This window comes from Lissotriton helveticus, chromosome 4_1 (assembly GCF_964261635.1).
Source record: "Lissotriton helveticus chromosome 4_1, aLisHel1.1, whole genome shotgun sequence".
Lineage (NCBI taxonomy): Eukaryota > Metazoa > Chordata > Amphibia > Caudata > Salamandridae > Lissotriton > Lissotriton helveticus.
The window spans coordinates 2,083,741,922-2,083,754,738 of NC_136063.1; positions in this window are offsets into that span (position 1 = coordinate 2,083,741,922).

The window sequence follows — 12,817 nt, forward strand, 5'->3', positions numbered from 1 at the left end:
TGTACTTACTTGGACATGTAGCACTGAGATATCCATTCACACACCAACACACCCATGCACACAGTCAACCGCCCATACAGTTGTTTCCTCATGCACTCTTGAACCCATTCACCAAGTGAATCAACTGCTCACACATCTATGCACAGAGTCACACAACTCCCAGCCACCAACACACACACTCAGCCTCAAATACAAATACTTGGGCAACCAATCAATAACCCATATAGCCACTCATATAGCTAAGGATGTCCGGCCTCCACCTTGGGGGTGCCCAGGAGTGGACACCTCACAGGGAAAGCCAGGATGGGTTCCACAGCGGTATTCGTACAAGCGCCTTGAGACCCTTGCGGGTGAGTTGTGCGCTATACAAGTATCAATTTACATTTACATGCAGCAGCTTACACAACAACAGACATAATGATGCACACATTCAGACAATTTACTCACTAACACATGCATTCAGTAAGACATATTTAATCACTCACTCATACAGTCAGACACGCACCTACTAAATGCTTCATGCAGACACTTATACATCCACTCATTCTTCAATGTGTAAAACAGATTTAAACTTTACAGAAATACACAGTCACTGGATGATGTGTGTGAATATGCTGAACAACGAAAAAAGGTGAAAAAATAATATTGTGAACATTCTCTTATTTTCGGCAACTAACGGGTGCCCGGGTGGATTTAAACACGAAGTGCGTGGTAACCAAGTGAAGTTTTATCAGCTAACCGTTGTCCGGCAATCTTTGAGCGGCGCAGTGTCGTACGAGTACTTGAAAAACACGGTCGTGTAAATCTTACCGTGTAAATCAGCGTGGCAGCGTACCCATATGTCCTTACACTTGTGTTGCAATCAACGTGGAAATTCAGATTACGATCGGGTTTGTTGAAAAAGTGCAACCATATGTATGTGCGTCGCGCTGGAGCTCGAAGATGGACTATTCCATAATTGCCATCTTGAGATAGTAACGTGCGTGTTAGACTGAATAGAGGTTCGAAAGTGGCGGCCATCTTAAAACGGTGAACAGTTGATGTCAACTCTATCACTTGCACAACACGAAATTAAAGCTCGAGGTGTGTGCCGCACAGACATACACACAGCTGGAGTTTGTTCACAATCGTACGACCTGTGATCTCTTCACTTTCGATCACACCTGGCACTAACTGAGCTTCATGTCATAAACACCATTTACTGTGTGAACCGTAGCCACTATTCATTCTTTGTTTACCTGTTCCCCAATAGCCACAGCATGTTCTCAGTTCACCCACCAGCATGCTCCGTTTCACACCAGGGCTTTTGTGGAAGGAATCTCTGATCCTGTACAGTACACTTAAGTTGAACCTCTTTATTTTTAGATTGCAAACTATTCCCCTGATGAAGGCCTTGGGTCCCGAAATGCATTGGGTTAAATGCATCGCAATTTGAGCTGAAATCAAATGAAGGAGCGATATCTACATGTCATTGAAAATTGAATTGTTATGAAGGAAATAATGCATAACCACAAAAAAACATTTGGAACAAATAAATCATTGTTTTGATCAACATTGAGTAATTACAGTTTATTTTTCTCCAAGCAACGGACCACATTGGAAACAATCGCAGAGACTACGTCCTAGTAGGAGTGCCTACAGACACAGTGCCATTTGGTTGGCACTGCATGTTTGTGTCAAAGCAGCAGAAGACATGGATCTTCTTCTACCAGATGCTGCGGTCTGCAAAGCTGATTTAACTAAATTGATCAAATTGCTTATTCAGTGTAGACTGAAGAATGTAGAAAAGTCAGTTCCTCCGTGGGCTGGAAGTGATGCTCTGATCTTCCAGAACACCGTCCCACTTAAGAAGGTTGGGTTTTTACCAGTAATATCATCTCCAGTCACAAAATATGCAACAGTATACACAGCTCTAAAAAAATTCCAAAATGTGCATGCTCAGCTTGAGGACCAGCCTATTCTTCCAAATTCCTGCGATGAAGGTGTTTTCCGTATTGTAGCTGACATTTTTATGAGCAATCTAGTAGAATTGGATGATCTTTATACAGTGATGAGTGTTTTCCACATGGCAAATGTTGTGTTAATGTGCGTTTGAAGTTATCTCAGTGGATGTGGCATGGACAATGCACTTCTTGAGGCTGAAGTCTTTGGAAGCAAAACTATCCAATCAGTATTGAGCGGAACTCATAATGGTTGTTCAGTACAAGCTATGCTCATCATATCTGAGGCTATAGAAAGATTGTGTTGGAAAACTTCTGGTACAAAGATGACAAATTATGTTTTTCATAACTTATCTCAGTAGTGAACAAGGACATAAGACAAAGCCAGGCAATGTTCAATATACTCAGTTAAAAATCAGAAAAACTGAAAAGCAAGTTCTTAGAGTTTGTCAAAGAATTTGAAGAAAAATCTGAACTTTGCAGGTACTGGGGAAATATTTTAGACATGATAGCTCTACTGAAAAATGTGTTGCATGCTGGTCAGAAAGGTGATTGAGAGCTTTATATGAAGACTGTGGAGTCACTGATTACTGGGTTTCGCAAGCTCGATTGCATAAACTGTCTGAGATATGGGTCCTGGTATTTGTAAAGCCTGAAGAAGCTATAGGTCGAAAACCCATACCTCTACAGAAAATTCATCCAAAGTCCTTCCTATTTATATGTTTTAAGGAGAGATGACAAAATCAAAATTAATGGACCATCATGAAACTGTTTCTCTCCATGAACTTATGGGTAAGAGAGGGGCACACAAGCAGTGGATAACGATTTGAATACACATCTGCTAGATGTCCTGGAACATGGATCAAAACTATTCGCAGAATTGAAGCAGGAGAGATTTATATTGAAGTACAAAAAGCAGCTTGGCATAATCACTAAAGCCATACTTCCATGTTTTAATTGTTATAGTGGCATGTCCTTTAAGATAGTACCATCATGCACATACCAATTACATACATTTTGTCTCATCCACCAGACATAACGGTCCTACACAGGTGAACATTTACCTAGTAGCTTACTTCTGTCTCTCTGACATCAGGCTCTTGGTACCCTATCCTAATCTCTGTACCTGACATACATAAACATGTCCCCAGGAACGAAAGATTTATTTTGTATATGGGTCTCCACTTTTTTCCATCCATGGCAAACAGCCAGCTGTACATGATCATGTTTGTTTGGGGTGTAACCGGCCATACCTGGACGCTATCCGTGAGGACTTCCTGGTGCACTGAACGCTCACTTTTCGCGACACCCGCTCCGCGGGTGCCGCTCATTCCCTGCACGACCCCGTTCTCCCTGGTGTGAGCGTCCACAGTCGGTGGAAAGCTAACTCCGCTCCCAGGTCGAGCTCAGCAGGGTCCAACAGAGCGGTAAGCCTACCGGGGGACTGCGAGGACCAGCAGCCTTAGCTGTTCACAGCTGGTGCCTCTTCCCCCGGCGGCCACGCCCCCAGCCTTCACCTTCATCAGCACCAAGCCTCGTATTGAGAGTGGGTGTAACCGGCCATACCTGGACGCTATCCGTGAGGACTTCCTGGTGCACTGAACGCTCACTTTTCGCGACACCCGCTCCGCGGGTGCCGCTCATTCTCTGCACGACCCCGTTCTCCCTGGTGTAAGCGTCCACAGTCGGTGGAAAGCTAACTCCGCTCCCAGGTCGAGCTCAGCAGGGTCCAACAGAGCGGTAAGCCTACCGGGGGACTGCGAGGACCAGCAGCCTTAGCTGTTCACAGCTGGTGCCTCTTCCCCCGGCGGCCACGCCCCCAGCCTTCACCTTCATCAGCGCCAAGCCTCGTATTGAGAGTGGGTGTAACCGGCCATACCTGGACGCTATCCGTGAGGACTTCCTGGTGCACTGAACGCTCACTTTTCGCGACACCCGCTCCGCGGGTGCCGCTCATTCCCTGCACGACCCCGTTCTCCCTGGTGTGAGCGTCCACAGTCGGTGGAAAGCTAACTCCGCTCCCAGGTCGAGCTCAGCAGGGTCCAACAGAGCGGTAAGCCTACTGGGGGACTGCGAGGACCAGCAGCCTTAGCTGTTCACAGCTGGTGCCTCTTCCCCCGGTGGCCACGCCCCTAACCTTCTCCTATAACACACGAGGGGCCCATACCGCACCGCGGGACGCACGCGGGACGTAGCCCGGGGCGAAGACCGGGCAAAGAGCGGGCCGTTTAAGGCCGTTAGAGGCAGGTAGAGACTGGACTGGGCCATCCCATTTGATTTTTCATCTTCACTCTCTACGCTCTCTTTGCAAGCCCTTCATTTTGCGCCCATTATGGCTACCCGCGAGTTTAGAGACAGAGCGGCCAAATCTAAATTGAAAAATGGCACTTTGGACGATTTTATCACCAGGACCCACACTGCTATTGACAACGAAATATCTAAGATGCAACATAGGGTTTCACTAGAACTCGAAGCTGCTAGAAGACTGTCAGTCGAGCTAACTGCTGCCAAAAAATCCTCTTTAGGTTCTATTGCATGGGCGAAAACGCCAGAGCGCCCACACGGCACTGCCCCCATCCTGATAGTTACAAATGCTGATATCCATTTACCACAAGTAGATAGTATACCTTATTCACAGGGGGGATCTCCACAAAATTCCACTCCCCCACCAAAATCTCACTTGGTGCTATAGTTGAACAAAAGAAGGGATCTGAGGCGGGTTCACCCCCTAAAGCTGAAAATACCCACGCTTCATTAGAAAAGGGCAGCAGCCCACCTATAACACAAAACCGCCCACATAATAAAAGGAAGCGCAACCCCAATTCGGCATATTCAAGGAAAAAGGCTAAAATAGCTAAGGCGCAGCTACCAACAAAGGCACCTCCCTTTGCTCCGCTGCCAGCAACCAAGTCTTTTCCCCTGGAAACGTGCCTAGAAAATATCCCCTCGCACATAGTAGTCATCCAAGAAAACAATGACCTCACGATTGAAAGTGATACTGTAGGAACCCCGCTCTGTATTATTAAAGGGAAGGATGTTGAGTTTCTCACCGTTGTTTGGGAAACACTCAAAAAACTACTTTCCCCACTAGAAAAGAGATTTACACACATAGAAACACAGCTACTGGAAATAGAAAAAAGCATATTAAACCTGGCAACTATTACTATGCAGAATCCCAAATCAATATGCTCACATGGACCCCCGCCTCCAATAGCATCTTGTGTCCATACGACTCAAGTCGCGGAGAAATTGCGGGTGCCTTCCAAGGCAAAGTCACCAGGAACCACTAACGCTGTAATCTCTTCTTCTACTAGTCTTACCGCTACCCCCAAGGTTAAACCAATCCCTAAACCCCGAACCAAGGCAACAACCCATAATCTTTCAAGTAGGGTAACGCCGAATACTATGCAATCGGGGGTTGTATCTCCTCCGTCATCTCTAACAGCCACACCTGGTCAAAAAGTATCCGCCCCGACCGACCAGCCCAATCTGAGGCAAAAAGGCCAGATAACAAACCCTCTAACATCACAGAGAGCAAGCACCAGCCGCACACACCCAAGGGGATTTGTAGATCTTCCCCCTGAGGTTAGCTCCTATGTGGTTGTGCTGACCGGGGTAACTGAATTGACGTACAACCAGCAGGAAAACTTTGCTTCCCTAAAGAACAAGGTGATCCACTGGCTGGACGTCAATAAATCAATACCCAACCACCTAAGGAGTAAAATCCTTATGGTGCGGAGGGTACCCTGGGTAGGCACTACACAAAAAACCATCAGTGGCAACTGTGTGATTGTCTCCTTCGAGGATCCAAATACTGCTCACGCCATTTATTCATGGATTAACCATAGCACAACTACAACAATAATAGCAAGACCACTTACCTTTTTCTATCCACCACGTCTCCCTCCATCTCAAGGGGGGAATTGGAGTAGGATCCCGGAGAGGAACTACACATGGGGAGGACAAAGTAACTTGTGGGCAGACACACTAGGTGGATGGAATGGGGTAGCGTTGTCTAATAGATATGGCTGCCTCGAGGAAGTGGATTGACTTCTACACTCGACAACCATCGTACCTACCCCACCCACCCCAAAAAGCGTGAACCTACAGCCAATGGGCAATGTATTCACCCACAGTGTATCAAACGCACACATGGGCGTCCAAACTTTTCCATCAACACCGGCTCACACAATGACTAACCACTTTAGAGTAGGGGTAGGTAGGCGAGACACCTGCTCACCCAAGTGCGTAACTACCGATCTCCATCTGAGGTTGGAACATAACCCCCCCATGCCCCACTGCCTCAAACTAAATAGTCCCCCAATGGATGCCCCTCCACCTAATCAGAGTGGTAAACCCTTAGCATATGATAGCCCTAAGATATCTGGCATGAACAACACATCAGAGGCCCCGGGTGTAATCTCCATTCTATCCTGGAATGTGGCAGGGCTATCTAACAAAGTAGATACGCCTGATTGGGCTGATCTCGTAGAGGGCTATGACATATGTCTCCTACAAGAGACATGGGCAAGAGAACAAATCACTCGCCAGGGCTTCGCTATCTTTGATATCGAAGCAAAATGGGGAGGAAAGGGCCGACTCTCAGGAGGACTCTCGACCTGGGTTGGGTCCCACTTGGGCTGTAGGGCCACACATCTGGAAACCAATTCTTGTGACTTCCAGTGTGTCTCACTTGAATGGCCTTGTGGAGGGAAGCTCATATTGATTAACATATATTCAAGACCAGTGGGGGTTGCAGCAATTTCTGGCCCAGTGGAAGACCTAGCACAGTTTCTCGACACACACAATTTCTCTTCCCCTTTAATTATAGGCGGAGATTTTAATCAGCAATATGAACCACTCCCTGACTACCTGGTGGGCATATCTAGTGAAGAGGATGATTTATGGGACATTCCCACCCTGATAGATCCAGCGACCAGGACATGGTCACCACTCGCCACCCAAATAATGTCCCTCACGCTTAGCCATTCGCTGAGGGCGTGCAATGGTCGGATTAAGGGCGACATTCCGCCAAAAAATACCTTTAATAAGCCGGGCCACGAGTCACGGATCGATTACATTATGGTTCCAACCAGGGAGTGGAGGAGGGTGAAAGACTTTAAAGTTATCCCCAGACTTGATAGTGATCACAATTTGCTCCCACTAAAATTCGAGACCTCTGGCCGGTCAACAAATAAGGTAGACACTAATTCTGCATTACAGTTTGACCTTGTGCTATCAATCAATCAATCAATCAATCAATGACATTTATAGAGCGCACTACATACCCGTAGGGTCTCAAGGCGCTGGGGAGGGGGGGTGCCGCTACTGCTCGAACAGCCAGGTCTTCAGCTTCTTCCTGAAGGAGAGGTGGTCTTGGGTCAGGCGCAGGTCGGTCGGGAGGGAGTTCCAGGTCTTGGCGGCCAGGTAGGAGAAGGACCTCCCTCCTGTAGTCGCTCTTCGGATGCGGGGGACGGCGGCGACGGCGTGGTTGGCTGATCGGAGGTGGCGTTTGGGAGCGTAGAAGTTGATTCGGCTGTTGAGGTAGCTCGGGCCTTGGTCGTGTAGGGCTTTGTGTGCGTGGGTGAGGAGGCGGAAGGTGATTCTTTTGTTGACGGGGAGCCAGTGTAGGTCTCTCAGATGTCCGGAGATGTGGCTGGTTCGTGGGATGTCGAGGATGAGTCTGGCTGAGGCGTTCTCGCTGGAGTCTCTTCTGGAGCTTGGCGGTGGTACCGGCGTAGAGGGCGTTGCCATAGTCCAGTCGGCTAGTGACGAGGGCCTGGGTGACGGTCTTCCTGGTCTCGGTGGGGATCCACCAGAAGATCTTCCGTAGCATGCGTAGGATGTTGAAGCACGCCGAGGAGACGTTGTTGACTTGCCTGGTCATGGAGAGGGAGGAGTCCAGGATGAAGCCCAGGTTGCGTGCGTGGTCTGTCGGTTTGGGTGCGGTGCCCAGGGCGGGAGGCCACCAGGAGTCGTCCCAGGCGGAGGGTGAAGAGCCCAGGATGAGGACCTCCGTCTTGTCTGAGTTCAGTTTCAGGCGGCTGGTCGTCATCCACTCGGCTACCTCTTTCATCCCTTCGTGCAGGTTGGCTCTGGCGGCGGCGGGGTCGTTGGTCTGGGAGAGGATCAGCTGGGTGTCGTCGGCGTAGGAGATTATGCTGAGGTTGTGTTGGCGTGCGATGGCCGCGAGGGGGCTCATGTAGACGTTTAAGAGGGTGGGGCTCAGTGAGGATCCTTGAGGGACGCCGCAGATGACTTCGGTGGCCTTTGACTTGTACGGTGGTAGGCGGACTCTCTGTGTTCTTCCGTCGAGGAAGGAGATGATCCATTCCAGCGCCTTGTCCTGGATTCCGACGTTGCTGAGACGTTGCACTAGGGTGCGGTGGCAGACAGTGTCGAAGGCCGCGGAGAGGTCTAGGAGGATGAGGGCCGCTGTTTCTCCGTTGTCCATCAGGGCTCGGATGTCATCGGTGGCGGCGATGAGGGCGGTCTCGGTGCTGTGGTTGGCCCGGAAGCCAGACTGTGAGGGGTCGAGGGATCCATTTGTCTCGAGGAAGGCGGCCATCTGCTTGTTGACGGTCTTCTCGATGACTTTGGCTGGAAACGGGAGGAGCGAGATGGGGCGGTAATTCTTGAGTTCGGTGGGGTCCGCTGTGGGTTTCTTGAGTAGAGCGCTGAGTTCGGCGTGCTTCCAGCTCTCAGGGAAGGTGGCGGTGTCGAAGGATGTGTTGATGATGTCTCGCAGGTGGGGTGCGATGACAGCGTCAGCCTTGTTGAAGACGTGGTGAGGGCAGGGGTCGGTCGGTGATCCGGAGTGGATGGAGTTCATCGTGCGGATGGTGTCTTCGGTGCTGATCGGGTTCCAGGCGTGGAGGGTGGTGGTGGGGGGTGGTTGTTCGGTCTTGGTGTGCGTTGGTTGGTTGTTGAAGCTGTTGTGTATGTCCGCGATCTTGTTGTGGAAGTATGAGGCGAGGGAGTTGCAGAGGTCTTGCGATGGGGTGATGTCGTTGTTTCCTGCGCTGGGGTTGGATAGCTCTTTCACGATGTTGAAGAGTTCCTTGCAGTTGTGTGCGTTGTTGTCCAGCCGGTCCTTGAATGCAGTTTTCTTGGCGGCGCGGATCAGCTGGTGGTGCTTCCGGGTGGCCAGCTTGAAGGCGGTCCTGTGGTCCGGAGTAGGTTCCCTTCTCCAGACTTTCTCGAGGGCTCGGCATTTCTTCTTGGAGCTCTTGAGTTTGTCGGTGAACCACGGGGCTTTCTTGCTGCCGGGTCTGCTGGGCGGGGTCCTCAGCGGGGCGTGCTCGTCCGCGCAGTTGCTGATCCACTTCGTGAGGTTGTCGGCGGCCTGGCTGGGGTTCGCTGAGCTGGCAGGAGGGTGCTGGCTCAGGGAGGTGGCGAGCTGGTCTGCTGTGATCTTGTTCCAGCTTCTGCGGGCAGCCTGTTGCTGGTGGTGGTGGGTCGTCATTCTCTTGAAGGTGAAGTGGACGCAGCTGTGGTCCGTCCATTGAAGCTCTGTGGCGTGGCTGAAAACGATGTCTGTGCTGGATGAGAAGACTGCGTCGAGTGTGTGTCCGGCGAGGTGGGTGGGGGTGGACACCAGCTGCTTGAGTCCAAGATTGGCGAGGTTGTCGAGCAGGGTGCTGGTGTTGCGGTCGTTGTTGTTCTCCAGGTGGAAGTTGAGGTCCCCCAGGAGGATGTAGTCAGCGGAGGGGAGGGCATGCGGGCTGACGAAGTCGGCGATGTCCTCGCTGAATTGTGTGCGTGGTCCCGGAGGTCGGTAGATCAGGGTGCCTCTGAGGGTGGTGTTCGGGTCGGTGTGGATCTGGAAATGCAGGTGTTCGGCGGTGGTCAGGTTGTGGTCGGTGCTGGTCGTGAGACGGATGGTGTTCCTGTGGATGATGGCGATGCCTCCTCCCACCTGGTTGGTGGTGCGATCCTTCCGGGTGATCTTGTAGCCCTCTGGGATGGCGATGGCGATGTCGGGCGCTGAGGAGGTGTTCATCCAGGTCTCCGTGAGGAAGGCGACGTCGGGGGCTGTGGTGTCGAGGAGGTTCCAGAGTTCGATGGCGTGTCTGTGGACGGAGCGGGTGTTGAGCAGGATGCACTTGAGGTGGGTGCTGCTGGTGTTCGACTTGGCGGGTGCTGGTGCGAGGCAGGTCCGGATGCAGGTGAACTTGCAGGCGTGGCAGCTGAAGGGTCCGTGGGTGCGTCGTGGTGTGGCTTGGTGGCATCCTGGGAATCGGCCGGTGTTGAGTGCGATGAGGGTGGCGGCGGAGTACGTCAGGCGGGTCGATCGGGGTCCTCGTGGGCCAGGGGTCCTGGCGCTGGGCGCGATACGGTCGCGGACGGGCGCAGACGGGCTTACCTTTGGCGCGCCTTCGGCGCACAATCGGCGCACCCGCTGCGCGTGGCCGCTTCGCGTTCGCACGGTCGCCATATATGGCGAAGTGCGCGGGTGGGCGGAGCAGCTGGGAGGCGGGAGCGGGGAGGGAACAGAAGGAAAAAAGGGGCGTGGTCAGCGGAGATGGCGGGAAGCGGGGAGCGGGGAGGGAAGACGGAGGGCGGGAAAAAACGGGCAATACGGCGGAAAACAACAGTTATGGCATACACAATTACATACAATTACAATTCCACAGTAACAACTAGCAACAGCACAAACAGCACCAGGGGTACAGGGGGAAGAGCGCTAAGCACGGACCACGCCGCTCGAAGGAGGGGGCGTTGTCACGAAGCGGCAGTCGGGCAGCGAGGCACACTGGAGGGGGAGGCACACGCAGCAGCTGGTGGCCGTGCGGCGCGGGAGTGTCCTAGGGCTAGGACACACTCACCTGCGTCGCACGGTCGCCATATATGGCCAAGTGCGCGGGTGGGCGGAGCAGCTGGGAGGCGGGAGCAGGGAGGGAACAGAAGGAAAAAAGGGGCGTGGTCAGCGGAGATGGCGGGAAGCGGGGAGCGGGGAGGGAAGACGGAGGGCGGGAAAAAACGGGCAATACGGCAGAAAACAACAGTTATGGCATACACAATTACATACAATTACAATTCCACAGTAACAACTAGCAACAGCACAAACAGCACCAGGGGTACAGGGGGAAGAGCGCTAAGCACGGACCACGCCGCTCGAAGGAGGGGGCGTGGTCACGAAGCGGCAGTGGGGCAGCGAGGCACACTGGAGGGGGAGGCACACGCAGCAGCTGGTGGCCGTGCGGCGCGGGAGTGTCCTAGGGCTAGGACACACTCACCTGCGTCGCACGGTCGCCATATATGGCCAAGTGCGCGGGTGGGCGGAGCAGCTGGGAGGCGGGAGCGGGGAGGGAACAGAAGGAAAAAAGGGGCGTGGTCAGCGGAGATGGCGGGAAGCCGGGAGCGGGGAGGGAAGACGGAGGGCGGGAAAAAACGGGCAATACGGCGGAAAACAACAGTTATGGCATACACAATTACATACAATTACAATTCCACAGTAACAACTAGCAACAGCACAAACAGCACCAGGGGTACAGGGGGAAGAGCGCTAAGCACGGACCACGCCGCTCGAAGGAGGGGGCGTGGTCACGAAGCGGCAGTCGGGCAGCGAGGCACACTGGAGGGGGAGGCACACGCAGCAGCTGGTGGCCGTGCGGCGCGGGAGTGTCCTAGGGCTAGGACCCTATCCAGCAACAGGCGCAGAATCAAATGGGCCAAATTGCTGGAAAACCACAGCAACATCGAGAGACTCTACGCACTAGTCGTCCCCACCCTGGAAAAAGTGGAGCGTTGTATGAACCACTCAGCCAGTGAAATCGATATTAATATCACAGTTAGCTCAGGCACGCAGGCACAATTATTTGATCTTGGTAACACCCACTCTGAGCTATGCACCAATCTTGCAGAGGTATTGAACCCAGTGGCCAGGCCTCACAAGCCTAAACAGAGAAGAGCGACCTGGTTCAATGCCTCTTGCAGGGAAGCAAAAACTACTATATTAAATTCACTCAAAGCACGAGACACTTTAAACACAATCAGGGAGAACCGATTAGCTTATAAATCAGCCATTCGCACTGCAAAAATAGACTGGGATGAGGGGAACTGGACAAAAATAACAGCTGCCCTCGCTTGTCGAGACTCACGAACTTTTTGGCAGATTGTCAGGCACGGCACGGCGGAACCCCCTGCAGCAGTTGAGGCCAACAGAGCACCATCTGTTTGGGAGGAACATTTTAAAAATCTATACCAGCCACATAGCAGTGACCAGGGGACGAGTAAATCTGCAGGAGCGTCCCTCTCTACCAACAACAGTGCAATTGTCATGGATGGCTTTAGCATAGAGGAAATCACCTTGGCAATCTCGTCCCTACCTGCAGGTAAGGCGCCGGGCCTAGACAGGCTCCCAGGCGACCTTTATAAGCATGAACCTAAAATCTGGGCTCCCTATCTCGGGGTGCTATTTAATTCCATTCTGGAAGGCCTGCCAATCCCTTCCACCTGGCCAGGGGCCGAAATAGTGCCAATTTTTAAAAAGGGTTCCCCTCTTCTCCCGGCAAATTATAGGCCAATAAGCTTAATTGATGTATCCCAAAAACTATTTTCCAAGCTATTGCTAAATCGCTTACATGAGTGGATCAGGGACCTTAACATTCTTAGTCCCTTTCAAGCGGGCTTTAGGGAGAAGGTCTCCACTGTGGACCAGGTCTTTCGCCTTGTCCTCATATATTGGAAAACGGTGCAGTTGGAGGGTGGCAGCCTCTACACTGTATTCGTGGACCTGAGGGCAGCGTTCGACCTGGTCCCAAGGACCAAGCTGTGGGAGGTCCTTGCCAAACTGGGGGTCCCCGAAGGTCTTTTGAATATGATAATCCGCCTCCACAGCACTAACTTTGCCCAGGTCAGATGTGGCAGGATGG